Source organism: Lepidochelys kempii, chromosome 13, assembly GCF_965140285.1.
Source record: "Lepidochelys kempii isolate rLepKem1 chromosome 13, rLepKem1.hap1, whole genome shotgun sequence".
Lineage (NCBI taxonomy): Eukaryota > Metazoa > Chordata > Testudines > Cheloniidae > Lepidochelys > Lepidochelys kempii.
This window is the reverse complement of record NC_136392.1, coordinates 36,523,577-36,551,392: the sequence shown is the minus strand read 5'-3', so window position 1 is coordinate 36,551,392 and position 27,816 is coordinate 36,523,577. Positions and strand designations below refer to the sequence as shown.

The window sequence follows — 27,816 nt, the reverse complement described above, 5'->3', positions numbered from 1 at the left end:
AGATAGATAGATAGATAGATAGATAGATAGATAGATAGAGCTTCTCAAAAAAATGGAAAATTGGAGTTTTGGTTAAAACTAAATTTTTCACAGAAAATTAAATTTTCATCAGAAAATCCAAAAAAAATGTATATACTTTTGTTTTAGGGCTGAAATATTTTCACTTCTTGGTAGTTTTTTGCCCTTTTTTAAAAATTTAAAGTCAAAATTTACTGGTGCTAATTTTCCCTATTGGGAAAAAAATCAACCAGCTTTGTCAGACAGTTAGATACATTGATTAAATGGCTAATCTTGCACACAATGTGTCAAAATATCCAATGGATGGAAGCTTATTCTAGAGAAATTCAAACTGTAAATAAGTAATATCTCTTCAACAGTGAGATTAAGTAACAATTGGAACTACTTATCCAGGGATGTGATGGATTTCTATCACCTGAAGTGTTTAAAGTATCTGGCTGGTGAATCTTGCCCATATGCTCAGGGTTTAGCTGATCGCCATATTTGGGGTCGGGAAGGAATTTTCCTCCAGGGCAGATTGGAAGAGGCCCTGGAGGTTTTTTGCCTTCCTCTGTAGCATGGGGCACGGGTCACTTGCTGGAGGATTCTCTGCTCCTTGAAGTCTTTAAACCACGATTTGAGGACTTCAATAGCTCAGACATAGGTAAGGTTTTTTGCAGGAGTGGGTGGGTGAGATTCTGTGGCCTGCGCTGTGCAGGAGGTCAGACTAGATGATCATAATGGTCCCTTCTGACCTTAGTATCTATGAATCTAATGCAAGACTAATGTAGGAAGTACTGAGAGAAATTATATTCCATATAATATGCAGACTAGATGATTGTAATGGCCCCATTTGCCCTTAAAATCTATAGAAAGATAGATAATTCTTCACTGTATTGGAACTGACCTGCAAGGTAAATTGTTAAAGGAAAAGAGTGATTTCCTGACCCAAAGACATAGTGAGAACAAGGTTTTCTTCCCTGATGAATTTGCACATTTAGAGAAAATATTGTGTTAAGACAAAATAAAAAAATCGGGAATATTTTCATTTCAAGGGGTTAAAAACAAGTTTATTTCAATAGTTTTTGTACAATTTTTTCAATCCTTTTTTTTTCATTTTGTTGAACATATTATTGAAATGGCTATTAATTCTTTTCATTTACCAAACAGTGGATAAATGAAACATTTTAAGAATCCTTTAAATGTGATTTTCTTTGAAAAAATATTAAAAATGTCATGATATTTTTTGCAGAAAATTACATTTTTTGATTATTTTCATAGGAAAAAACACATATAACTAAGGACCACACACATGAACAAGAGTTTACCAGAGGGGTGGGTGTTAAGGGATGGGGCACAGCATGCTGAGCTCTGATTGGGCAGGGATGGTGTCCCTAGCCTCTGTTTGCCAAAAGCTGGGAATGGGTGACACAACGGGAGACACAACAGGTATCACTTAATGGTTACCTGTTCTGTTCATTCCCTCTGGGGCACCTGGCATTGGCCACTGTGATAAGACAGGATACTGGGTTAGATGGACCTTGGGTCTGACCCAGTATGGCCATTCTTATGTACCTCCATTTCATGCAAATGTTAGCAAATCGAGTTTGCCTTTACTGATTTTTGTGGGAAAGGCACACATTTACCAGAGCTTTCCTCAGGGCCCTGTTCACCTCCTTGTTTCTCAGGCTGTAGATGAGGGGGTTGACCATGGGAGTCAGGACTGTGTAGAAGACAGAGAATACTTTGTTCAGGTTTCCCACTGTAGCACGATCTGGTAGCATGTAGACAATCATTAGTGTTCCATAGAAAATTGTCACCAAAATGAGGTGAGAAGAGCAGGTGGAAAAGGCCTTTTGCCTCTTGGTGGTGGAAGGGATTCTCAGGATAGAGGCGATGATAGAAATGTAGGATGTCACAGTTAATAGGAATGTGGGAAGAGTGAAGATGGAGGCAAGTATGCAGGTCACAAGTTCCATCTGGCTGGTGTCACTGCAGCAGAGTTTGATCAGAGGGGTGAAATCACAGAAGAAATGATCAATTTCATTTGGGCCGCAGAAAGTGGACTGTGCTAACAAAGATGTTGTGACAGTGCTAGCCAGAAAGCCACTAATCCAAGACAAAGATGCCATCTGGAGGCACAAGCTGACATTCATCTGCATTGCATAGTGCAGGGGTTTACATATTGCTAAGTACCGATCATAAGACATCACTGCTAGGAGAGCACATTCTACAGCTACCAGGGAGCTGAACCAATTAAATTGCATGATGCACCTGCTAACAGAAATGGTTCTGTCCCCTGTCAGGAGACTGGCCAGCATCCTGGGCAGGATGGTGGAGGTATAGCCGATCTCCAAGCAGGACAAAAGCAGGACAATTTCCCCAGGAAGAAGTACATGAGGGTGTGCAGGTGTTGATTAGCCACAATTAGAACAACAATGAGGATGTTCCCAGACATTGTCACAAAGTAGATCACTAGGAACAGCAGGAAGAGAAGAATCTGTAGTTCAGGGAGATCCCCAAATCCCAGCAGGATTAATTTTGTGATGGGCGTTTGATTTCCAGCTTCTGCATGGGTCTGGAAGTGAAGCTGGGGGAAGAAAAGAAACTTTATAGTATGTTTAGTATTAACTAAGTATCAACTAGTATTGCAAGGAGATCAGTTTTATACAAAACTGGTTTACATGTGTTCCAAATTTTATTTTTATTTTTTCTTGTGGAGTTTTCACTCAGATCTCTCCTTACGGCAATCATATGGAGGCTCAGTGTCTCTACAAAAACCATTACTGGCTTTATTGGTAACTCGATTATACTGAAAATGCATGTCCACTTTTTTGTCCTTTGATAAAGCACTCAGACACCGCAGCAATGATCATGTGAGAGAGAGAGAGAGCTTGTTTGAATCAAAGAATGGGAAGTCAGACAAACAGAGATAGATTGAGATTGATGGACAGAAGAATGGATAGGCAGACTGACAAAGAGAGAGACAAAGTGACACACACTCAAGAATGAATGAGCAGAGAGAGAGAGTAATTGTTGGAAGTGAAGTATAGTGAGGCAGATGAACATAGATAGATATCTTTCATTATTACCGCTTTCCAGGTTTTGCCCTCTGTCAAGGTTCCTTCCCCACTCTGAGCTCTAGGGTACAGATGTGGGGACCTGCATGAAAAAACCATTAAGCTTATTTTTACCAGCTTAGGCTAAAACTTTCCCAAGGTACAAACTATTTTACCTTTTGTCTCTGGACTTTATTGCTGCCACCACCAAGCGTCTAACAAATATAAAACAGGGAAAGAGCACGCCTGGAAATGTCTTTCCCCCCAAAATCCTCCCCAAACCCTACACCCCTTTTCCTGGGGAAAGCTTGATAAAAATCCTCACCAATTTGCATAGGTGACCACAGACCCAAACCCTTGGATCTTAAGAACAAGGAAAAAGCAATCAGGTTCTTCAAAGAAGAATTTTAATTGAAGAAAAAGTAAAAGAATCACCTCTGTAAAATCAGGAGGTAAATACCTTACAGGGTAGTCAGATTCAAAACATAGAGAATCCCTCTAGGCAAAACCGGCGGAGGGTGAGAAAACCTGGATTTGTGCTGGAAATGGCCCAACTTGATTATCATACTCATTGTAAGGAGAGTGATCACTTTAGATAAGCTATTACCAGCAGGAGAGTGGGGTGGGAAGAGGTATTGTTTCATGGTCTCTGTGTATATAATGTCTTCTGCAGTTTCCACAGTATGCATCCGATGAAGTGAGCTGTAGCTCACGAAAGCTTATGCTCAAATAAATTGGTTAGTCTCTAAGGTGCCACAAGTACTCCTTTTCTTTTTATAAACAAAACAGAATCTAACGCATCTCTAGCTAGATTACTTACTAAGTTCTAAGACTCCATTCCTGTTCTGTCCCCGGCAAAAGCATCACACAGACAGAGAGAACCTTTGTTTCTCCTCCCCACCTCCTCCAGCTCTGAAAGTATTCTGTCTCCTCATAGGTCATTTTGGTCAGGTGCCAGCGAGGTTATCCTAGCTTCTTAACCCTTTACTGGTGAAAGGCTTTTTCCTCTAGTCAGGAGGGATTTTAAAGGTGTTTACCCTCCCTTTATATTTATGAGACCCTCCAATTCAATACATATTCAGTTTGGCTTTCCCTCTATGAATTGCCTGCATCTTCCCAGGCTGAATTTTGTTTTCTCCTTTTCTACCCATATTTCTAACCTCTGACTCTTTCTTCATCCTGACTTCAAACGCTCAATGGAATTCAGTTCCAAACCAATAATGGAGGAAGACATTCCTATGAAACCCCTTCTACTTTCCCTCTTGCTAATACTGACTCTAAATCAACACAGTGATTTACATCTGCTACTCCCTGGTGAAGGAAATGTCAAAAAAAAGGTTATGACTCCTTTCTGTCTAAAGTATTATGACCCCAATTCAAGAAGATACTCAACTTGCACTTAGCTTTTAGCACAGGAGCAGTCCGATTAACTTACATGGGATTGGTCATAAGCTTAAAGTTATGCATATGTTTAAGTACCTTCCTGAATCAGAGTCTATAGTGGTTTCCAACTTAGAGGGGCAAATGTTGCAGTGGAAACAAAGGATTCCGCAAGATGATCTATCAAATCTTTTATCTTCCCTAAAGAGGATAGAAAACTGGAACTACTTACAAAGGGATGTGATATAGTCTCTGTCACTTAAAGTTATAAAAGTCATGACTGAATATGTTTCTTAAAGGTATGCCCTAATTTCAACCAGAAGTTGTCATTCTATGCAAGAATCACTGGCTGAAATTATCTTGCCTGTATTATGCAGGAGGTCAGACTAGATGACCATAATGGTTCTTTCTGTCCTTAAATTCCATAAATCTGTAAATTGGTTTACCTTTAAGAAGGAGGTATTACCAGCCAAAATCTCTGATGTGAACTCTTCACTCATAGTATTGACACCAGGATATGGGTTCTGCTGTCTATCTTCCATCCTCCTCATCATCATTATGATGCATGGGTGCCGGCTTCCTCTGGAGGAGCACCCATGGAGTCAGCGACTATGTTCAGGTGAGATCGTTCAATAAGGAGTTTTGCCTATGCTTGACTATATGTGTCAGTTCTGCTACCCAGCTGCATTCATTTTGCCTTCTATCCGTCTATTGAATGTCAGCGTCTCTCCTAATTCCTTATTTATTCGTTGTGGGAGAAGGGGAAACCTCCCTTGACATTTTAGCTGATGGCGGCAATAACAATGGCAGGGGTTTCCATGTGGGATTTGAACACAGTCCTCCCTTTTGTTCTTTTGAAAAAATCAGCCATTTTATTTATCGTTAGATATAGAGATGGTCCAGACTCTTTTTTAAAAACTTTTGTTTTCCACTGGAAAATGCCAGTTTATCAACACTGACACTGTTCTTTCAGAAGAGAAAGTTTTGACACATTTCCTTGTGTTGGGAATCCAAAATGACTGAGCTTGTCCTCATCCACAAAAATCCTCATCTCAACATTTCCTAAATGAAAAGCTTCCAATTATTGTTGCAGCCACATTTGCATTTTTGCATTTCACATTGAAATTTATTTTAACTTATTGCAAAAAATAAAAAGGTCAAAATTGAAATGAAACATTTTGAAATTGTGGGAGCAATGCATGTCAGCTGACCCAATCCCAGTTTTGTGGGAGGTGGGGGGGATTATCTTTTCACAGTAACATTCAGGTTGAGATTTTCAGAGTTGCCCAAGGGAGTTAGATGCCTAATTTCCATTAGAAGGAAGGGGAATGGACGTCCCATACCTTAAAGGGCTCTGAATCTCTCATACAACCCTTGTCCACTGATCAAAGGCAAAGTATGTTATCTCAGTATGGTTTCTATATTTCTGTTGTTATTGGTTTAATGCCAAGAGATCTCAGCTGAGACCAGGGCCCCATTGTGCTAAGTCCTGTGCGTGCACATAGTAAAAAACAGATCCTGCCGTGCTGAGAGTACAATCTAAATGGATTAAAGGTGGGAGTGGAAACTGAGTCACATAGCAGGGAAGTGACAGTGCTAAAAGTCAGTGGTAGCGTTAGAAAAGGAGCCCAGGTTTTCTGACTCCTTGTCCCAGGCTCTATAAAGTGTGCACAGCATTACTTCTACAAACTTTTGGCATTATCGAGTCATTTAAAGGCTCATATTTTCAAAGTTTCAAAGTTGCCCAGAAGATACGAACATACAGTTCCAACCACATCATGTGGGCATCTCTAAAAATCCCAGCTAAAATCTGTACATTTAACCCTGCAGGAAACTCAATATTTGTGACTTTATTTAGTCACAGGAACATGCAAACTCAGACTGACCAAAATCACAAACACTTTTAGAGCTCATGTAGGGAATTTTGTGGATCTCAATTTAAATGTCAAGGTGCTGTTAAGTTATCAACATCATCTCTATGTCGAGCTCTGCAGAGATTCTTTACAGCCTATGGACTCAGGCTTACAAGCACTTTCAATAGACTATGATCAATGGCTCCATGTCTAGTTGGCAGCCGGTATCAAGTGGAGTACCCCAAGGGTCGGTCCTGGGGCCGGTTTTATTCAATATCTTCATAAATGATCTGGAGGATGGTGTGGATTGCACTCTCAGCAAATTTGCGGATGATACTAAACTGGGAGGAGTGGTAGATACGCTGGAGGGGAGGGATAGGATACAGAAGGACCTAGACCAATTGGAAGATTGGGCCAAAAGGAATCTGATGAGGTTCAATAAGGATAAGTGCAGGGTTCTGCACTTAGGACGGAAGAACCCAATGCACAGCTACAGACTAGGGACCGAATGGCTAGGCAGCAGTTCTGCGGAAAAGGACCTAGGGGTGACAGTGGACGAGAAGCTGGATATGAGTCAGCAGTGTGCTCTTGTTGCCAAGAAGGCCAATGGCATTTTGGGATGTATAAGTAGGGGCATAGCGAGCAGATCGAGGGACGTGATCGTTCCCCTCTATTCGACATTGGTGAGGCCTCATCTGGAGTACTGTGTCCAGTTTTGGGCCCCACACTTCAAGAAGGATGTGGATAAATTGGAGAGAGTCCAGCGAAGGGCAACGAAAATGATTAGAGGACTGGAACACATGACTTATGAGGAGAGGCTGAGGGAGCTGGGATTGTTTAGCTTGCAGAAGAGAAGAATGAGGGGGGATTTGATAGCTGCTTTCAACTACCTGAAAGGGGGTTCCAAAGAGGATGGCTCTAGACTGTTCTCAATGGTAGCAGATGACAGAACGAGGAGTAATGGTCTCAAGTTGCAGTGGGGGAGGTTTAGATTGGATATTAGGAAAAACTTTTTCACTAAGAGGGTGGTGAAACACTGGAATGAGTTACCTAGGGAGGTGGTAGAATCTCCTTCCTTAGAGGTTGTTAAGGTCAGGCTTGACAAAGCCCTGGCTGGGATGATTTAACTGGGAATTGGTCCTGCTTTGAGCAGGGGGTTGGACTAGATGACCTTCTGGGGTCCCTTCCAACCCTGATATTCTATGATTCTATGATTCTATGATTCTATGATTCTATGTGTTGGTATGACCCACTCATGAGTGTATATTACCAGCCTCCGTCCCTAACCCCGAAGCCCCATGCTAATTCATAGAGTATATGACTTTTACAGCCCATACTTACAAAGGTTTGGCTTTTTAGCTCATTCTGTACTGGTTCATATATTTAGCCCTTAACACTCCCTGTTCAGTTCTGGATGTGCCAGCCACAAGGGTGGTTGGAATATTTAGGACTAGGTCTCAATGAACATATATTAAAGCAGCAATCCTAAAAGTACAGTGCAAACCTTTGATCCTTAAAATTTGAGGGTTTCCAAGCTGCCTAGGAGAATGGGCCCCCAATTCCCATTAGATTTAATGGGATTTGAGTATCCATATCAGCAAGGCAGCTTTGAAAATCTCAGCTAAAATCTCTAAGTTTAAAATGACATGAAACTCAGCATTTATAATTCTATCAAGCCATATTAAGATGCAAAATTTGGACTGACAAAAAACACAGAAATCTTGTCCCTTTTTTGCTTGCAAAAAACCCCATAACTACCAAATAACAAACAAAGAAAGAAACAAAAAACCCTCTTAACTGAAAAATCTGAAAACCAAACATTTTCAGTCCAAACACAACTTTTGTTTTCAGCTGAAATGTCTTGGTTTTCAACCAAACCCCTAATATTTTCATCTGGAAAACCCTAAATATATTTTATTTTGAGAAAAAAATTTTTTTTTGGTTGGGGGAGCTAAAAAAAAAAGGATTGTCAGGGTTTCTTTTTGATAAGCAGAGTCACTTCTTTCCAGTATAAGTCCCCCATCCTGCAAGTATGACCAGTTTTTCTTTGTCCTAGATGTATAACCTCTATTCAGCACTGGTGAGGCCACATCTGGAGTACTGCATCCAGTTTTCGGCCCCCCACTACAGAAAGGATGTGGACAAATTGCAGTATGGGCTGTAAAAGTCATATACTCTATGGATCAGTATGGGGCTTTGGGGTTAGGGACGGAGGCTGGAAAAAATGTCATTTTTTCAGGAACCCAGATAAAGTTTGGTGGTGGCAGTGGAAGTCCAAGGGCAAAGGGTAAAATAGTTTGTACCTTGGGGAAGTTTTAACCTAAGCTGGTAAAAGTAAGCTTAGGAGGTTTTCATGCAGGTCCCCACATCTGTACCCTAGAGTTCAGAGTGGAGAAGGAACCTTGACATGGTGGCAGAGTGGTGGGATTAACCTGAAATCAATTTGAGATCAATTTAAGATTTTTTTGAACCAGAAAAACAGATTTTAAAAGGAAATTTTTAAAATCCTTTGGGCTGCTAGAAAGCAGCTCTCCAACTGGAAATAGTTGGAAAGGTGGTTTTTTTTGCTTTGCTTCGGGGCCAGAGCAGAGATAAAAGGGAATTATCTTTTCTGAATTGCAGTTTTTTTCTACCTAAAGGCAGAGTAGTTAACCTCCTGCAAGGAAATTCACAAGTCTTCACAGACCTGAAGTTTTTCTTTTACCTAAAAGTAACTAGAGGGGTTTTCTGCCTATTTGCCTGGAGACAAAGGTGTTAGGGTTTTTTTTTTTTAAGGATTTTTTTTAAGGATTCTGTAGTTTTTGGTTTTTTTTAGGATTTCTCTGCAATCACTATCAGAGAATATAGGTATCATATTCAGCACAGCAAAATTTTACAAGCCAAGTCTTTTTTTTTTGTTTTGGTTTTCTGTCTAACTCTTGGGTGTAAAGTTAGTTAAAAACAGAGAGGTTAGGATGACAGACTCCACAGCTCAACAAAAGCTGGAATTAGCCAGATTTGAGGCTCAGGAAAAATAAAAGGAACATGAAAGACAGATAGAACTCATGCGGATGGAAATGGAGGCAAAGGACAAAGAAATGGAGGCAAAGGACAAAGAAAGGGAGGCAGCGAAAGAGACAGAACAACACCAAGCGGCTGCTCACAGGAGAGCTATGGAGGCAAAGGAAAAAGAACTGGAGGAGAAGGAAAAAGAGAGGATGCATGAACTGGAGATGGAGAAGGCAAGGGCTCCGCAGAATATACCAACAAACCCTAGCAATCCTTCTCCAGGTACCACTTCCCAGCCCAGTAAGTTCCCCACCTACAAGGCAGGCGATGATATCGAGGCCTTCTTAGAAACTTTGAAAGGGCCTGCCACTAAATTTCACCCAAGTACCCCATTCTCCAAGCCTAATATGTTGACTAAAGCACCTTCTGGACAAGAATTCAGTCTTGATCTGAAGACATCAAGAGATGAAGAATCTCACTCTTCCTTGGTAGTTTGTTCCACTGATTAATCAACATCAGAAAGTGTGCCTAATTTCTAATCTGGATTTTTCTGGCTTCAGTTTCCAGCCATTGGTTCTTGTTACGCCTTTCTCCACTAGATTAAAGAACACTTTCATACTCAGTATTTTCTCCCAGTGAATGTAATGTAATTTCTCCCTGTGATCGACTCCCCTCTCAATCTTGATTGAATTATCTAGCTCTCTCACTGTTGGGCATATTCTCCAACCCTTGGATCATTTGTGTGTGTGTGAGTTTTTCTTTCTTTCTTTCTTTCTTTCTTTCTTTCTTTCTTTCTTTCTTTCTTTCTTTCTTGCACCCTCCCATTTTTTCATGATGCTTTCGAAGGATGCAAAACTGGATGCAGTATTCCAGTACCAGTCTCAGCCAATGCCGTATATGCAAATAAAATCCTCACCTCCTCATTACTCCCCTGTTTATACATGCAAGGATCACATTAGCCCTGTTTTTCATATCATTGCACTGGGAAATTTTGTTCAGTTCTTTGTCCACTATGACCTCTAAATCCTTCTCACTCCTTTTTTCCTGGATAGAGTCTCCCATTCTGTACATATGTCTGGGATTCCATACTGGAAAACTTTGCCTTTTTCTCTTTTAAAATATATTCAGTTTGTCTAGGCCCAACTTACTAAAAGCTTCAGATCACTCTGTGTGACTGCGTTTTTCCTCATCTTGATTTACCACTCTGCTAACCTTTGTGTCTTCTATAAATTTTATCAGCAATGATTTTGTATTTTCTTCCAGATCTTTGATGAAAATGTTGCAATGCTGCAATGACCTATTGGCCATGTTAAAACTCTCCTGTAGTGATACACACCAGGTCAGGCTGGTTACCTTTGTGTTGGTGTCTGTAGGGACATTACCCCATTTCTGCTATCAGTGGCCTCCTACGTTTATACCATCATCAGCATCCTGAGAATCTAGACCACCACCGGGAGGAAAAAGGATTTCTCCACCTGCTCCTCTCACCTGATTGTGGTGACCATCTTCTAAGGGACCTTGATCGTTGTGTATCTGTCACCGACAGCTGACACTTGGAGAGAGCTGAATAAAGTCTTCCCTCCCTTTCACGTGGTCCTGACTACTGCCATCAACCCCCTCATCTGAATCAGTGCATGCCTTTCAAAAAAAGCCACCATGTTCCATGTGTATTTTAGAGGCTTTTCAATGCTGAGATAAAATGGTCATTTTAAAAATAGCATGGGAAGACAATGAAAATATAGCTTGTCTTGTCATTTATTGAGGTTCTGTTTCTTCTCAAGAAAGTCATACGGGGAAAATTCTGCCTGGCCAACACAATTATTATTATATACAGTAGAATTTCAGAGTTACAGACACCTCGGGAATGGAGGTTGTTCATAACTCTTAAGTGTTATGTAACTCTGAACAAGACGTTAAGGGGTTCAATGGGGGAGGGGGATTGAATCATAGAATCATAGAATCATAGAATATCAGGGTTGGAAGGGACCTCAGGAGGTCATCTAGTCCAACCCCCTGCTCAAAAGTAGGACCCATCCCAAATTAAATCATCCCAGCCAGGGCTTTGTCAAGCCTGATTCCACCACCTCCCTAGGCAACGCATTCCAGTGTTTCACCACCCTCCTCGTGAAAAAGTTTTTCCTAATATCCAACCTAAACCTCCCCCACTGCAACTTCAGACCATTACTCCTTGTCCTGTCCTCTTCCACCACTGAGAATAGTCTAGAACCATCCTCTCTGGAACCACCTCTCAGGTAGTTGAAAGCAGCTATCAAATCCTCCCTCATTCTTCTCTTCCGCAGACTAAAAATCCCAGTTCCCTCAGCCTCTCCTCATAAGTCATGTGTTCCAGACCCCAATCATTGGATTATTTTATATTACAAATTGTATATTATAGTCATGCCTAGAAGCCCTACCTGGGATTGGGGCTCCATTGTACTAAGTACCGTACATACAAACAGTGAGAGACAGCCCCTACCCCAAAGAACTCACAGTCCAAATAGACAAGGCAGACACAGGGTGGGAGGAGGAGCAGAGGCACTGGGAGGGGAAAGAACTTTCCCAAGATTACACACTCAAGCCTGGGCTACACCTAAAAATTAGGTTGACCTAGCTACATTGATGAGGACTGTGAAAAATGTCATGTCCTGTGCGATTTAGGGGGTCTAATGAAGACCCACTAAATTGACAGCAGAGCACTCTCCGGTCGACCACTGTACTCCAATCATAGAATCATAGAATTCTAGAAGGAAGGAAGGAGATTCCACCACCTCGCTAGGTAACGCATTCCAGTGCTTCACCACCCTCCTAGTGAAAAAGTTTTTCCTAATATCCAACCTAAATCTCCCTCACTGCAACTTGAGACCATTACTCCTTGTTCTGTCATCTGCTACCACTGTGAACAGTCTTGATCCATCCCCTTTGGAACCCCCTTTCAAGTAGTTGAAAGCAGCTATCAAATCCCCCCTCATTCTTCTCTTCTACAGACTAAACAATCCCAGTTCCCTCAGCCTCTCCTCATAAGTCCTGTGTTCCAGACCCCTAATCATTTTTGTTCCCCTCCGCTGGATGCTTTCCAACTTTTTCACATCCTTCTTGTAGTGTGGGGCCCAAAACTAGACACAGTACTCCAGATGAGGCCTCACCAATGTCAAATAGAGGGGAACGATTACATCCCTCTATCTGCTGGCTATGCCCCTACTTATAGAGCCCAAAATGCCATTGGCCTTCTTGGCAACAAGGGCACACTGTTGACTCATATCCAGCTTCATATCCACTGTCACCCCTAGGTCCTTTTCTGCAGAACTGCTGCCGAGCCATTTGGTCCCTAGTCTGTAGCGGTGCATGGGATTCTTCCGTCCTAAGTGCAGGACTCTGCACTTGTCCTTGTTGAACCTCATCAGATTTCTTTTGGCCCAATCCTCCAATTTGTCTAGGTCCCTCTGGATCCTATCCCTTCCCTCCAGCGTAACTACCTCTCCTCCCAGTTTAGTGTCATCTGCAGACTTGCTGAGGGTGCAATCCACACCATTCTCCAGATCATTTATGAAGATATTGAACAAAACTGGCCCCAGGACTGACCCTTGGGGCACTCCACTTGATACCGGCTGCCAACTAGACATGGAGCCATTGATCACTACTTGTTGAGCCCGACAATCTAGCCAACTTTCTATCCACCTTATAGTCCATTCATCCATCCTGTACTTCTTTAAGTTGCTGGCAAGAATACTGTTGGAGACTGTGTGAAAAGCTTTGCTAACGTCAAGGAAGATAGGACAACTGACCAGGGAAGAGTATAATATTATTGCTCGGGCATGTAGGAATGAAATCAGGAAGACTTTAGCTTTGCTAAAGTCAAGAAACAATATATCCACTGCTTTCCCCTCATCCACAGAGCCAGTTATCTTATCATAGAAGGCAATTAGATTAGTCAGGCATGACTTGCCCTTGGTGAATCCATGCTGACTGTTTCTGATCACTTTCCTCTCCTCTAAGTGCTTCAGAATGAATTCCTTGAGGACCTGCTCCATGATTTTTCCGGGGACTGAGGTGAGGCTGACTGGCCTGTAGTTCCCAGGATCCTCCTTCTTCCCTTTTTTAAAGATTGGCACTACATTAGCCTTTTTCCAGTCATCCGGGACCTCCCCCGTTTGCCATGAGTTTTCAAAGATAATGGCCAATGGCTCTGCAATCACAGCCGCCAATTCCTTTAGCACTCTCGGATGCAACGCGTCCGGCCCCATAGACTTGTGCACGTCCAGCTTTTCTAAATAGTCCATAATCACCTCTTTCTCCACAGAGGGCTGGCCACCTCCTCCCCATGCTGTGCTGCCCAGTGCAGCAGTCTGGGAGCTGACCTTGTTCGTGAAGACAGAGGCAAAAAAAGCATTGAGTACATTAGCTTTTTCCACATCCTCTGTCACTAGGTTGCCTCCCTCATTCAGTTAGGGGCCCAAACTTTCCTTGGCTTTCTTCTTGTTGCCAACATACCTGAAGAAACCCTTCTTGTTACTCTTAATATCTCTTGCTAGCTGCAACTCCAGATGCGATTTGGCCTTCCTGATCTCCAGGTGCAATTTGGCCTTCCTGATTTCACTCCTACATCCCCGAGCAATATTTTTATACTCTTCCCTGCTCATTTGTCCAATCTTCCACTTCTTGTAAGCTTCTTTTTTGTGTTTAAGATCAGCAAGGATTTCACTGTTAAGCCAAACTGGTTGCCTGCCATATTTACTATTCTTTCTGCAGTTCGGGAGGGTTTGTCCCTGTAACCTTTAAAATACAGCCAGCTCTCCTGGACTCCTTTCCCCCTCATGTTATTCTCCCAGGGGATCCTGCCCATCAGTTCCTTGAGGGAGTCAAAGTCTGCTTTTCTGAAGTCCAGGGTCCGTATACTGCTGCTCTCCTTTCTTCCTTGTGTGAGGATCCTGAACTTGACCATCTCATGGTCACTGCCTCCCAGGTACCCATCCAATTTTGCTTCTCCTACTAATTCTTCCCGGTTTGTGAGCAGCAGGTCAAGAAGAGCTCTGCCCCTAGTTGGTTCCTCCAGCATTGCACCAGGAAGTTGTCCCCTACACTTTCCAAAAACTTCCTGGATTGTTTTGCACCGTCGTAGTGCTCTCCCAGCAGATTTCAGGGTGATTGAAGTCTCCCATGAGAACCAGGGCCTGTGATCTAGTAACTTCCTTTAGTTGCTGGAGTTCCAGCTCTCCAAGAAGATTGAGAGGGGACATGATAACAGTTTTCAAGTACATAAGAGGTTGTTACAAGGAGGAGGGAGAAAAATTGTTCTTCTTAACTTCTGAGGATAGGACAAGAAGCAATGGGCTTAAACTGCAGCAAGGGAGGTTTAGGTTGGACACTAGGAAAAATTTCCTAACTGACAGGGTGGTTAAGCACTGGAATAGATGCCTAGGGAAGTTGTGGAGTCTCCATCACTGGAGATTTTTAAGAGCAGCTTAGACAAACACCTGTCAGGGATGGACTAGATAATACTTAGTCCTGCCTTGAGTGCAGTGGACTGGACTAGATGACCTCTCAAGGTCCCTTCCAGTCCTATGATTCTATGTTTTTGACACAACTTTGTTCAAAAACATAAAGTAAACCAAATAAACAAACAAATAAAAATGCAATTCACTATGGTTGAAATATTCCATTTTCACTTTATTAGGATGGAACATTTTGACTTTTTTATTTGAAATATCTTCTTTTGTTTAGAAATGAATTTTATGTTATATCATAACTTGTAGTGGAATATAATGTAAAATACTACACAATGCAATTAAAATAACATAAAAATAAAATATCACAAATTCGAATACAAAAATAAAAGTAAAATTATATATAATGAACTTTAAAAAGTCAAAATTGAACCAATGTGTTTTATTATTTTGTATCAGGTCTATCTCTGCTATATACCAGAAAGAAAGAAAAAAATCCTGACCATCATTTGATAATCACATTGGTTGATAGCGCTAAATACGCCAGTTTGGTTCACTTCAGGTGCTATTCCCATTCATTCTCACCACCAAATATATTTTTACCATCTTTTTAAGCCACTGGCCTGTATAACATCCTCAGTTAAGGATGCACTGAGAAGAAGTGGACTTTCACTTACTCTGCTTTTAACCTTATTTTCTATTTTATTGTTTCACTATTTCTTTCTCTTGAGAAAGTTTGGCCTTCTCTAATAATTCATTACATTATATATGGGCTGGTCAAAAAAATTCTGCTGAAACTTCTTTTGAACAGAAAATTAGATTTTCAAGGAAATATTTCATGAAAAGTGTCTTTTTTCCATAGAAAATTGCCTTGAAAAATTAATACTCTAAAGATTCAATGGGAGATGGGCACCTAATTTCTATAGGAAATGTCCTCAAATCTCAGGGACATCTGAGTTCTCAGTGGGAATTGGGAGCATTTAAGGGCAATTCCCAGCACCTTGCAGGATTGAGCCCTGTACAGTTGTGGTGTTTTCAATCTCTCTGGCTGGGATTCTCAAAGAAACCCAAAAGATCAATGAATCTGTAAACTTCAGGGGTCGTACCCTATGACTGGAGAATTGCTAATATAGGTCCTATTTTTAAGAAAGGGAAAAAAGTGATCCAGCAAACTGCAGACCTTTTAGTTTGACCTCAATTGTATGCAAGGTCTTGGAACAAATTTTGGAAGACAAAGCAGTTAAGAACATAGAGGTGAACAGTAATTGGGATAAAATGCAACACAGTTTTACAAAAAGTTGATCATGCTGGACCAAACTGATCTCCTTCTTTGAGAAGATAACGGATTTTTTAGACAAAGGAAATGTAGTAGATCTAATCTACCTGGCTTTCAGTAAGGCATTTGATACAGTTCCACCTGGGAAATTATTAGTTAAATTGGAGAAGATGGGGATTAATATGAAAATTGAAAGGTGGATAAAGAACTGGTTAAAGGGGAGACTACAATGGGTCATACCAAAAGGTGAACTATCAGGGTTGAAGGAGGTTACTAGTGGAGTTCCTCAGGGATCGGTCTTGGGACCAATTTTATTTGACATTTTTTATTACTGATCTGGGCATCCCTGTAAACTGGAATTAATAGAAATGGAATGAAATGTAATAGTGCAAAGTGCAAGTTCATGCATTTAGGAACTAACAACAATATTTTTTGCTATAAACTGGGGACGTATCCGTTGGAAGTGGCAGAGGAGGAGAAAGACCTGGGTATATTGGTTGATCACAGGATGACTATGAGCCACCAATGTGATGCAGCTGTGAAAAAGGGCTAATGCAGTCCTAGGATGCATCAGGAAAGACATTTCCAGTAGAGACAGAAAAGTGTTAATATATTATACAAGGCGCTGATGAGACCTCATCTGGAATACTGAGCAATTCTGGTCTCCCATGTTTGAGAAAGATGAATTCAGACTGGAACAGGTGCAGAGAAGGGTTACTAGGGTGATCAGAGGAATGGAAAACCTACCTTGCGAGAGGAGGCTCAAAGAGCGTGGCTTGTTTACCCTAACTAAAAGAAGACTGAGGAGAGATATGATTGCTCTCTATAAATACATCAGAGGAAAAATATCAGGGAGGGAGAGGAGTTATTTAAGTTAAGCCCCAATGTGTACACAAGAACAAATGGATATAAACTGGACATCAACACGTTTAGACTTGAAATTAGATCAAGGTTTCTATCCACCAGAGGAATGAAGTTTGGAACAGACTTCCAAGGAGAGCAGTAGGGGCCAAAAAAAAACTAACTGACCATCTTATTTGGGACTAGGAAGGAATTTCCCCCAGGTCAGACTGGCAGAGCCCCTGGGGGCTTCCACCTTCCTCTGCAGAATGGTGCACGAGTAACTTGCTGGTTTAAACTAGTGTAAATGGTGAATTCTCTGAAACTTGAAGTCTTTAAATCATTATTTGAGGTCTTCAGTATCTCAGACGGAGGTTAGGGGTCTATGAGAGGAGTGGGTGGGTGAGGTTCTGTGGCCTGCAATGGGTAGGAGATCAGACTAGATGATCATGATGGTTCCTTCTGGACTTAAAGTTTATGAATCTATGAGGCCCATAGCGATATTTAGGTGCCTAAAAAAGCAGCTGGGTGTCCAGAGGGATATTCAATAGTGCCCAAGCCCCTAACTCCCACTTGTATGCCTTTAAAAACTGTCCCTTATGCTCCTAAATCACATAGGTGCTTCTGTAAATTGCACTTGTTAGCTTCCAGTTTCCCGAGCCCTTACAAAGTCCTGAGGTGGGCTGCGGCTGCAGGTGCTATCATAACCTGCTGGGCTATCATTCCTGCCCAGCAATTCTCAGCTGCTAGTTCAGTTGCAGAGCTTCCCAAGGGGCTTTCCCGGTACTTGTGTACATTGAAAATGCTGTGAATGACCCAGCTCGACTCAAATCACAGGGGATGCACAAGGGGAGGGTGGTTTCACACATAATTCAATTACGGGCTCTGGCCAGGGATGTGGGACCCACAGTGAGAGGTTGATTAGATGTGAAATGACAAGCGACAGGAGTGTCAGTCATTGCAGCTACAGACACATCAAAGATGCTCCCAGCTTTGCCTCTGGGATGCCCAGCTGGTAAGAACCCCATTCATCTAGTCTAATGAGACCCTACAGGACATGCAAAGCTACACTGTTTCCTTGCCGTGACTTCCTACCTTAATTAGCAGGGAGGCAATTTTTAACCAAGCTCTAAAAAGTCCCTGTAGACCCAGGGCACTGACTGGGCTTAGGGCCAAGAAAATCCTTCACCTAATGAAACACCCAGAAAAAAAAGGCTTCTGATTTTATTCTTTCACAGCTTGGTTCCCAACTAGCAAAAGACAGCAGAGAGACAAATCTCTGTTAGCATGCCTGCTTAATACATTAGGTGAAAGCAAGGGGAACAATCATAATACAAACACAACCCTATTGTCATTATTATTAATAAATTGGGCACATATTACAACAATAGTTTACTTTTATAGTCTTATTGATGATGATCAGAAATTGGCCTATGTTCATATGCCTATTGTCATATAGCGATAATAATAATTGGAATTGTGCTGTCTCTCTGCACAAGGGATGGAGTTTCCAAAGGGCCTAAGGGAGTTAGGCACTTTACTCCATTGTGATGCATTAGGAGTTGGGTGTTTTAACTGAAAATCCCCAGCTTGGGGAATTTCACCCAAAGTGATATCAAATGCATGTATTAGACAAAGTGACTCAGTCGAGGACAAGACAATTTTCCTCTAAACTCTTTCCATTCTACCAATCTTAGGCGTCTGGCAACGACAATCATTTATATTTAGGCTCAGAATGATTTGAATTTTATTAGTAAAAGTTGATTTCATCACATACATACAAACTGATGTAAGGTCTGAATGGAAAAGTTACAATTCATAAAATATTATTATCCTGGTTAAATCTATGTGTCATCTTTATAGCTAAAGTAATGAATATTGACTATGTATTTGTATCTCAGATGTGTCTGTTCTTTGGTGACACCTCAAAAATAGATTCATAGCAAGGCCAGACAGCTATGTGTTGATTTTCCATTGAGGACACTTCACTCTAACAATGGGTCATAGAAGAAACTCATTCCACCCAGATAGCTCTCCGTGAGGATGCTTTAGACACTGACCACCAGTGACCACCCCCTGTGATTCAGCCAACTATGTAAGGACATGTGATATGCTCATGTGACCCTGGACACCATCTTGCTCCAGTAACTTTCCAAAAAGCTTTCACGAAAGCTCATGCTCAAATAAATTGGTTAGTCTCTAAGGTGCCACAAGTACTCCTTTTCTTTTTTGCGAATACAGACTAACACGGCTGTTACTCTGAAACCTTTCCAAAAACAGGGGCTGATGTCTGTGTTTGGAACTCTCAAGGTTCCTCCCCCACTCTGAACTCTAGGGTACAGATGTGGGGACCTGCATGAAAAACGTCCTAAGCTTATCTTTACCAGCTTAGGTCAAAACTTCCCCAAGGTACAAAATATTCCACCCGTTGTCCTTGGACTGGCCGCTACCACCACCAAACTAATACTGGTTACTGTGGAAGAGCTGTTTGGACGCGTCCTTCCCCCCAAAATACTTCCCAAAACCTTGCACCCCACTTCCTGGACAAGGTTTGGTAAAAAGCCTCACCAATTTGCCTAGGTGACTACAGACCCAGACCGTTGGATCTTAAGAACAATGAACAATCCTCCCAACACTTGCACCCCCCCTTTCCTGGGAAATGTTGGATAAAAAGCCTCACCAATTTGCATAGGTGACCACAGACCCAAACCCTTGGATCTGAGAACAATGAAAAACCATTCAGTTTCTTACAAGAAGACTTTTAATAAAAATAGAAGTAAATAGAAATAAAGAAATCCCCCCTGTAAAATCAGGATGGTAGATATCTTACAGGGTAATTAGATTCAAAAACATAGAGAACCCCTCTAGGCAAAACCTTAAGTTACAAAAAAGATACACAGACAGAGATAGTTATTCTATTCAGCACAATTCTTTTCTCAGCCATTTAAAGAAATCATAATCTAACACATACCTAGCTAGATTACTTACTAAAAGTTCTAAGACTCCATTCCTGGTCTATCCCCGACAAAGACCAGCATATAGACAGACACAGACCCTTTGTTTCTCTCCCTCCTCCCAGCTTTTGAAAGTATCTTGTCTCCTCATTGGTCATTTTGGTCGGGTGCCAGCAAGGTTACCTTTAGCTTCTTAACCCTTTACAGGTGAGAGGAGCTTTCCCCTGGCCAGGAGGGATTTCAAAGGGGTTTACCCTTCCCTTTATATTTATGACAGGAACAGTAATTTTCCACTCACATGGCAGAGGATATGAACAAACACCTGATACATCTCCATTTTCTCTTTATTTCCTGCTTCATTTCCCTGGGCCAGATTTCTACCAAGGAAGATCTAAAGAACGTCTCATGACCCCCAATCTGTTTGAGTGATTCCAGAGAGACTTTTGTAAACTAGTAGTTTATTCCATTAGTGCTGTAATCCTGTGAAAATCACTTGTAAGTATATGATCATTTCACCATTCAATAACAACCTTTTTTTCTTTCTTTTTTTATATTATTAAATATAATAAATGAAATATTTTTTGGTTACTAAAAGGATTGGCATCCGCATGATTATTAGGTAAAATCGGAGTTATATATTGACCTGACTAAGTAGCTGATCTCTTGGGATTGGAAGCACCCTATATCTGATAAAATTGGTTTTCAGCAACCACGCATCATAAAGTCCAGTGGCTGGGTGGTGAGCCAAGGGTTGGACTATGTAAGGAGACTGCATTTTTGACTTCTTGTTAACGAGTGTGGTGAGACAGAAGTTCACTTTTGTTGCTGGCTTGGTATAATCTAATGAGAGTAAAACCACAAGTTTGGGGTAATCTGCCCTATTTCTCATCAATTTGTCCTGAATTTGGCATTCTCAGTTGTGATCTATAGAGGCACGGAGACATAGCTTATTGCCCTTCCCAGGGGGTAATAAGTGATACTGATATAGAGCACCATTGTACAGCATAACTGCATCCACACTGGGGTGGATGTGTGTGCTGGTTTATATCAGTATTGCTAAAGCAGTATAACTCTGGTGTAGAAACAGCTCAGGATGGCAGAGTTTGGACTTCAACCCCCGTTATCTGCCCAGGGCAGCAGGGATCCGGCTCTGGCTCCAGCTCTGGCCACATGTCCCCTCCCGGGGTAATGTAGTCATTTTTGTTGTCAGAAGCGGGTTGCAATGAAGTCTGAAAACTGCTGCCTTAGTCATTGACAGAGATGGGACTAGAGCCTCAGGTTACATCTACACTGCAAAGTCGGTGGTGCTGAGTCTGAGAGCCTTGTTCAGTTGACTCAGATTCATGGGGCTCAGGCTGTGGGAGTGTAGACATTCAGTCTTGGGCTGGAGCCCAATCTCTGAATCCTGTTGAGGGGTAAGGGTCTTGGAGACTGGGCTCTAGACCAGCTGGGAATGTCTACACTGAACTGTTTTGTTCTACAGCCCAAGCTCTGCGAGTTCTCATCAATTGTCCCAGACTCTAAGACTTGGTGCTGTGTGGTTTTCGTTGCAGAGTAGACATACACACTATCCCCTAACCTAATGCTCGGTTCCCTGGACCACACTAGCAGTCCACTACAGAGGTATGCAGGAAATGGTTTTCCCATTGCACTAAACTTTTCAAGTTATGGAAAAAATGTTCCCATCCAGAACTGGGATGAACAGTAGAAATCTCAGGTTTCAGAGTAACAGCCGTGTTAGTCTGTATTCGCAAAAAGAAAAGGAGTACTTGTGGCACCTTAGAAACTAACCAATTTATTTGAGCATGAGCTTTCGTGAGCTACAGTTCACTTCATCGGATGCATACCGTGGAAACTGCAGCAGACTTTATATACACACAGAGATCATGAAACAATACCTCCTCCCACCCCACTGTCCTGCTGGTAATAGTTTATCTAAAGTGATCATCAAGTAGGGCCATTTCCAGCACAAATCCAGGTTTTCTCACCCTCCACCCCCCACCACACAAACTCACTCTCCTGCTGGTAATAGCCCATCCAAAGTGACAACTCTCTACACAATGTGCATGATAATCAAGTTGGGCCATTTCCTGCAAAAATCCAGGTTCTCTCACCCCCTCACCCCCCTCCAAAAAACACACACACAAACTCACAATCCTGCTGGTAATAGCTCATCCAAAGTGACCACTCTCCCTACAGTGTGCATGATAATCAAGGTGGGCCATTTCCAGCACAAATCCTGGTTTTCTTACACCCCCCTCACCCCCATACACACACAAACTCACTCTCCTGCTGGTAATAGCTCATCCAAAGTGACCACTCTCCCTACAATGTGCATGGTAATCAAGGTGGGCCATGTCCAGCACAAATCCAGGCTTTCTCACCCCCCCCCCATTTCTTTTTTCCCAGGGACACACACACATGCACAAACTCACTCTCCTGCTGGCAATAGCTCATCCAAACTGACCAATCTCAGAAATGTTCCTGAACAGAAAATCTGCAAAAAACTTTCCATTTGTGTCTGTTGAAAGATTTTGTTTTGATAATTTCCAAATGTGTTGTTTCAGCTTTGACCATTGCTTTGACCATTGCTTATATAGTTTTCTCTAATTAGCTTAAATTTTGAAAAGAAAGGTAGCTTTGAACGGGAAAATCCCATTTTCTGACCAACTCTACCAGTTATCACTCCACCTCTTTGCTAAATACCTCTACACACTCACTTTATTAAGAACACCCTTTAAGTTTGCCTTCACTCTACTGCTGTTGGCTTGTGTGTCTGAATACTTTAACATTTGCAGAGTTGTTGTAGCCATGTTGGTCCCATAATATCAGAAGAAGAGCTCTATGTCTCTTTCACCAATCGAAGTTGGTCCAATAAAAGATATTACCTGACCCACCTTCTCTCTTTAATGATTTAAATTATCTCATCACACAATAGACCACATCTCACTCTCAGATATACTGGCAACTCCAGACTACTCTAAGCACACAGGAATTGCAGGCTAGTGGTTAAGACTTTTCAGGAGACCAAGGTTCAGATCTTTCCTCTGCTATAAACTCCCTATGTGATAATAAACAAGTCACCTGGGGTTGGTTTTTTAAAGGTATTAAGGCACCTAGTGGGATTGTTAAAAGCCTTTCGGCACCTACAGTGGATAACAGGCAATAGAGGTGCCTTACATAGATTGACATTAAGGAACTTACTTCAGATTTACACCAGTATAGTTGAGAACAAAATTTCCCCCGTGTCTTTACACCACTGAGATGTATTATTTATACCCAACAGTGTCCTCTGCCTCCTGTTATTTGATTTTGTGCTAAACATTCTCTGTAGCCCAAATGAGTCAGACTCTTCCCTCACAACTAGTGTAAGTGCATTAACTCCAATGGAGTTACTCCTGCTTCACACTAGGGGCCATGAGTTGGGAATCAGCTCCCTTGACTCCAGTAGCGTTATTGGAGAATTAGAGTAAGTGAGAGGGGAATCAGACTCATAGACTCTCATGGAGTCACTCCTGATTTACACCAGGATGGGTGAGGGGAGAATCAGGCATGTTAGAACTTCTGTTCAAGGAAGGATTTCAAGATTAGCACCATAGGCAGTGACTCCAAGGGTGCTCTGGGGCTGGAGCACCCACAGAAAAAATTGTGGCATCCCCCCAGATCAGCACCTCTTCCTCCCCGCAGCACCTCCTGCCCACAGATCAGCTGTTTAGCAGTGTGCAGAGGGTCTTGGGAGGGAGGAGGAGGAGAAGGGAGGGATAGCTTAGTGGGTTTAGAGGGAGGGATAGCTTAGTGGGTTGAGCATTGGTCTGCTAAACCCAGGGTTTTGAGTTCAATCCTTGAGGGGGCCATTCTGTTTGACAGTTGTTTTTGGGGGGAGGGATAGCTCAGTGGTTTGAGCATTGGCCTGCTAAACCCAGGGTTGTGGGTTCAATCCTTGAGGGGGCCATTTGGGTCAAAAATTGGGGATTGGTCCTGCTTTGAGCAGGGGGTTGGACTAGATGACCTCCTGAGGTCCCTTCCAACCCTGATATTCTATGATTCTATGATTCTAAGGGAAGGAAGAGGTGGGGCAGGGTGGGGGCTTGGAGAAAGGGGTGGAGTGGCGGTGTGGCCTGGGATGGGAAGAAGTGTGGTGAGGAGGGAACTTGGAGGAAGGGGTGGAGTGGGGGTTGAGCACCCCCCAGGATCTGAGTAAGTCGGTGCCTATGATTACCACTATAAAATTGATGTGAGAAGCATTTCAATAACACACCGATAGGTGCTATATACGAAACTAAAACACATAGACAGACAGGTTATTATCGAATGATCAATTGCTCAATCCATAGGGACCATCGCTTTCTGGGGAAGTCTGCTAAAGAAAGCCACTGAAAGTGACACATCAGGTGTTACATTTTCTAACCATTCACCCAGGGATTAGTTACTCATTAAATATTTCATTTCGAAACAAAATATTGAAATTTTCAATTCTGACAATGGAACGTTTGAACCTTGTCAGGTTCAATTTCTATGCCCTGTACTATACAGGCGGTCAGGTTACATTATCACAAAAAAGTCCCTACTGGCTGCAGAATCTATTAATCGATTAATGTTTTTTTCCAATTTTTTCAAAACAAAAAGTTCGGCACATTATCACAGAAAGTTTCAGTGTCACTGAAACAGCAGTTTCTGATGGAAAAACATTGCACAGGAAAACTTTTGACCAGCTCCAGTCAAAACCGGCTTCAATGAGGCGCTGACTGCACACAAGCATGCACTGTTTTAACTGAAGGTGTGTTTGTAAAACAAATGTCAGGTGAGATTTTCCAAAGCACCTAAGGTGTTAGGAGCAGAAGTCTAATTGAGATTAGCCTCTCTTAAATCCAAATAAAAAACATCCGCACATGGTTTTACACTGGGTCTGCTAAATAAGTTTCAAACCAATTTAAATAGAAACCAATGCAACTCTGAATATGGACAAGGTCGGGCTTGGCCCTGATAGAATAACATCAAATAATAATCTCACAACGCGGGCAGTGGTAAACTTAAAAGGAGTGGAGTACATAGATATACATATTCCAAGGCCAGAAGGGACCATTTTGTCTGACCTCCTGTAGAACACAGGCCATAGAATTTCCCCACAATAATTCCTAGAGCAGATCTTTTAGAAAAAACATCCAATCTTGATTTAAAAATTACCAGTGATGAAGAATCCACCACGGTCCTTGGTAAATTGTTCCAATGGTTAATTACTCTCACTGTTAAAAATTTAGACATTTTTTCCAGTCCGAATTTGTCTAACTTCAGTTTCCAGCCATTGTATTGTGTTTTACCTTTCTCTGCTAAATTGAAAAGCCCAGCATTAAATATTTGCTCCCCATATAGGTACTTGCAGACTGTAATCAAGTCACCCCTTAACCTTCTCTTTGTTAAGCTAACTAGATTACGCTCTTTGAGTCTACCACTACATGGCAAGTTTTCTCATCCTTTGATCATTCTCATGGCTCGTCTCTGACCCCTCCCCAATTTATCAACATCCTTCTTGAATTCTGGATGCCAGAATTGCTCACAGAATTCCAGCAGCAGTTGCACCAGTGCCACATGCAGAGGTCAAGTAACCTCTCTACTCCTACTCGAGAGTCCCTTGTTTATGTATTCCTGGATCACATTAACCGTTTTGCCCACAGCATCTTGATGGGACCTCAGGTTCACCTGATTATCCACCCCCGACCAAATCTGTTTCAGAGTCACTGCTTCCCAGGATTCTGCCCCCCATCGTATAGACATGGCCTACATTCTTTGCTCTGAGATTTATGTTTACATGTAGCCATATTAAAATGCAAAAGTTCTCCCACATTTGTTCATTGACTTTGGAAGTGTAACAGGCTGAGAGTAATTGTCTATGTCTTGGATTTTCAATGGAGCCCAAGGAAGTTGTGTGCCCAAATCACATTGATTGTGATTGTGATTGGACCTTCAGGAAGAGGAAGAAGATGATGTAGAGGTAGGAGAGGAGCGTGATGATGAAGGGACTCAGAGCGATGGTCCCCGTGACGATGTTGAGGAGGCTCAGGTTGAAGCGGTTGCTACTGCAGGCCAGGCTCAGCAGGGGCTTGATGTCACAGAAAAAGTGGTGGACATGGTTGCAGCCACAGAAGTGCAGTCAGGAGGTCATGACATGTGCAGCAGGGCATGTAGGAAGCCGGTGGTCCAGGTGGCTGCTGCCAGGAGCAGGCAGACCTGTGGGTTCATGACCAGCATGTAGCGAAGCGGGTTGCAGATGGCCACATAGCAGTCATAGGCCATGACAGCCAGAAGAATGACCTCACTGCTTCCCAGGAAGTGGAAGAAATGGAGCTGAGCCAGGCAATCAGTGAAGGAGATGGTCTGGTGCCCTGAGAGGAAACCAGCCAGCATCTTGGGCACGGTGACTGTTGAGTAGAAGATGTCCAGACAGGAGAGGTTGCCCAAGAAGAAGTACATGGGGGTGTGAAGCCGGGGTTCAGCCATTACAATGGCCATGATTGCCCCATTCCCCAGAATGCTGGCCAAGTAAAGCATCTGGAAGAGAATGAAGAGGAAGCACCACAGCTCCTGGAGATTGGTCAGGCCCAGGAGGATGAACTTGCTTATCTCCGTCTGGTTCTCCATCACTGGAATATACAAGAAAAGGAGACAGAATAGCTGCAGGGTGTCTCATATCATTCCACATGAGGAGTAGAGCTGAAAGTTTTCTCTTTTTGAATAAAAAAATTAAATGAATAATTTCAAGAAAAAAATAATTCTTTTGAAATTTACTTCAGCATTCTCTTAGTTTGATAGAATCTCAGAATCAGTTATTATACTGGAGGCTAATAAATGTTTTCCCTACATTTTTAAAAGTCCTTAGAGGTGATCCAGGGAATTACAGACCAGTAAGCCTAACATATGAGCCCGATAAAGAGGTTGAAAGAATAATTACAGATAGATTAATAAAAGACCCAGAGGATCATGATATGATAGTGTCTAAGCAGCACAGATTTTGCAAAGGAAAATTGGGTTTCACTTATCTGTTAGAATTACGTGACTGTGTGACCGAAACAGTAGATAAAGCAGAATGGGTTGACATTTATTTAGACCTTCAAAATTCCTTTATGTGCCTCACAGTAGGCTATGAAAGGATCTATGAGGTCATGGGGTAAGCGGAAAAGTATGAGAGATAACAAAGGGCAGCATTAAAGGGCCAATTTTCATGAAGTAACAAGCTTAGCAGCTCTTCACTCTTTGGATCCATCCATTGGCTTCCCACTGGATATTGTATCAAAGCTCAGGTTCTAGGCACCAGTTGGAAAGCTCTAAGTAACTCTGCCTTTCCCTGTATATCCTCCCTTGTCATGCTTTCTGATGCCTCCAGTTCCTTTCACTCCATCAATGCTCTCCAGTTCATAGTCCTTCTGTTTGTCCCATTCTCACACCGTGCCATGTATTGTAAACCTCTGCAAACTCATCCATAAATCCCCTATTCTACCCGCATTTAAGTCCCTCTCACAGCCCCATTTCTGCTGTGTTGCCCACCATGATCAAAGCTGACTTGTTCATACACTAAAAAGTTGGAGAGGGTTCAGAAAAGAACCACAAAAATGATTAGAGAAAATGCCTTTCAAGGGAGGCTTGTCTACACGAAAGCTGTATGTTGACCTAAGTTATGCAGGCCAAGACTATAACAGGGTTCAAAAAAGAACTAAATAAATGCATGGAGGATAGGTCAATCAATGGCTATTAGCCAGGATGGGTGGGGATGGTGTCTCTAGCCTCTGTTTGCCAGAAACTGGGAATGAGTGACAGGGAATGGGTCACTTGATGATTACCTGTTCAGTTCATTCCCTCTGGGGCACCTGGCATTGACCACTGTTGAAAGACAGGATACTGGGCTAGATGGACTTTTGGCCTGACCCAGGATGGCCATTCTTATGTTCTTACGTATAAGTTACATAACTGAAGTCAACATAACTTAGGTCAACTTACAGTGATGTCTACACCACGCTATGTTGACAGGAGACACTC

General features: G+C 42.2%; 1 pseudogene; it reads right to left on the bottom strand.

The window, feature by feature from the left end:
- Positions 1-1,610: 1,610 nt before the first annotated feature.
- LOC140896753 (olfactory receptor 12D1-like) lies at positions 1,611-26,424 on the bottom strand (annotated as a pseudogene).
- Positions 26,425-27,816: the final 1,392 nt, after the last annotated feature.